The sequence below is a fragment of the Gavialis gangeticus genome, unplaced genomic scaffold (assembly GCF_001723915.1).
Source record: "Gavialis gangeticus isolate Ggan-Ray unplaced genomic scaffold, GavGan_comp1, whole genome shotgun sequence".
NCBI classification, from domain to species: Eukaryota; Metazoa; Chordata; order Crocodylia; family Gavialidae; genus Gavialis; species Gavialis gangeticus.
This window is the reverse complement of record NW_017729029.1, coordinates 11262383-11264781: the sequence shown is the minus strand read 5'-3', so window position 1 is coordinate 11264781 and position 2399 is coordinate 11262383.

Sequence of the window (2399 nt, the reverse complement as noted above, 5' to 3'; positions counted from 1 at the left end):
GGAGTTACACACAAAATCCAGCCAGCTTTGTGATATACTCAGCCCATTAAGAACAAATCTCAGTGCCTCTTCCTCTTCCCTCTCTCCCCAGCCCATTCCAAGTAAAGTAACAAAAATATTGGGTATAACTAGAACAAGAAAAGCCACTCTGTCAAACTCTGCCTGTAGTGAGATACAATCATACTCATTCAGTTAAATGGAGAGCAGAAATTGGGCTATAGTATTTAACATATGAAAATCAATTCCAGATACAGAATGAAAGGAGCTGGAACTCATTAGGCAATAATCCTTCTGAGAGATGGCTTAAATGGGATTAGCATAACTGCAAGAGGGAACTCTGAAGAGGCTCTACTAAGCTAAAAGCAGCAGTTGAGATCACCCCAAGCTGTTGGCTCTTAGCGCTAGAACAGCAGCTCTGTGAATACCTGAAATAAGGGTGAAAGCAAACTAAATGGCATTTGTGACAGTCACTGGCCTTTATAATGTCAGAAGGATTTGAATAATTACCTGAAAGGCACCAACTGCACACAGCATGGGACTTCCTGACAGGGGCTGAGTTTTAGTGGTGTTCCAGCTGTGAGTCTCCAGACTTGGGAAAAATCTCTCTTGAAATAAAAATAAATAAATAAATTAAAGTGCACCCCTTAGAATAGTGCGCTAACACCTTTTAAAAATAATTTAACATGAACATTAGCACTGAACAAAGGGGAAATGATGGTAAGTTATTAGGCATTGTGTCCAGAAAACAAGCACTGAACCAAATACAAAATTGCTGTGCAGCTTTTGAATGGAGTCTAGAAGTACCATAATCCAAGTGAAATGACAGGCCAAGTCTTATAGCCTCATGCAAGTCTGCCACAGGTGCCAGACCCTCTCTCCCATGTCCCATTTACTTTAAAACCTTTCCCTGTAAGTCATGTCCCAGAGTTAAATTGATGATTACTGTGGTGGGGGGTGCAGGGGAACATGAAATCCTGAAGGTCAGGGCCACAAATGGCTATTGCATGCCAAGGTTGTACTTGGTTGCTAAGTGTTGTAGGGCAGTGGCTGTCTCTTAGCATAAGGCTTTTGTTTTTCTGTTTTCGTTTTATAAGGTGCCCAGACCCCGCTGCAATGCAAACAAGCAATGCAATAAAGGCCCTGCAGGCTTGAGCAGCTGGAACAAATAGGCAGACAGGAACTTGCACATCCAGCACAAGATAAACACAGATGTTTTGTCCCCGAGAGCTGCTTGTTCCCAATGTCGGGGGTCTTTTCCTTGAGCATAAGGCTTCTTCAGTGCTTTGGCAGGTTCTGAGGCATGCACCTTTTCAGGCAGGTTCTCACTTGGCTACAATCTGTGTGGAGAAGGGGAATCTTAGGCTCTTCTTTCCCTGAAGCTTTCTTCAGCCCTTCATCTTTGGCTGCCTTTGTGCAAGGCCCAGGTATCCCACCAGGGGCTGGGCAGGGTAGATCTTGTGCTCTCCTGTGCATCTAAAGTTGCAGCCCAAGATGCACAACTTGAACTCCTGTGAACTTAGTTGATCCAAATAACCAGTGTAGGCAGGAGGCATGTCTGTAGAAATCAGCCAGCGGGGTGGGGGGAGTGAGATACACTTTGCTAGTGGGCTCCACAGCTATTACTGATGGCTGTGGCACAGGGAACACGTGGGAAGAGTTCACAATTGAGCTCCAGGCTCTACATGGAAGGGAGATGCTGGTGCTACAGGCTCTACTGTCCGTTCCTTCACTCCTCTACCCAATCTGGCTTCTTCCCTGGAACCTTGTTCTAGTATCTAATGAAATAAGCCTGAAATTATGAAAGCATATTCTCTCATTGAACTTGTCTATAAGGTGTATATTTATCCTGCCTTCTGCCCAACTCCCAGACTAACATGGCTAACTACCCCTTGCCTTGCCGCACTCCAGCTTCCCCTGCATAGGATGCTTGTCCTAGTCTTGCTTCACCCCTGGTCTTTGTCCCAGTCTCTCTTACTCCACTTTCTCCCCCCCCCCCCCACAACTTCCGGTGTCCAGCAGAGGAAGGGAGAATGCATTGAGTGCACTGGAAAGAGGCTCCTTTCCCTTGATTTGGGGACCGGGACCCTGCATGGTCAGCAGCATGCTAAGATGTGCAACGGGGGGGGAAAATCCTGTTCTCCTCTGCAGCCCAAACAGGGATGCTAAAAATCCAAGAAGTCTCAATCGGGCATGTGCAAACTGCATGGTTACCAAATCCAGATGTTTTTTTTACAGGGATAGTAAAAAAAACATCTGATGCTGGCCGCCAGCACGCTCGGTCTGTTCTGCAGATGAGTGTCCTAGCAGAAATCACAAGAATTCTTTAATGCGGGCAAACATTTTCCTCTTGTCACTGGAAGGCCACTCAGATGTTTGATACTACTGAACTAAATATTTGT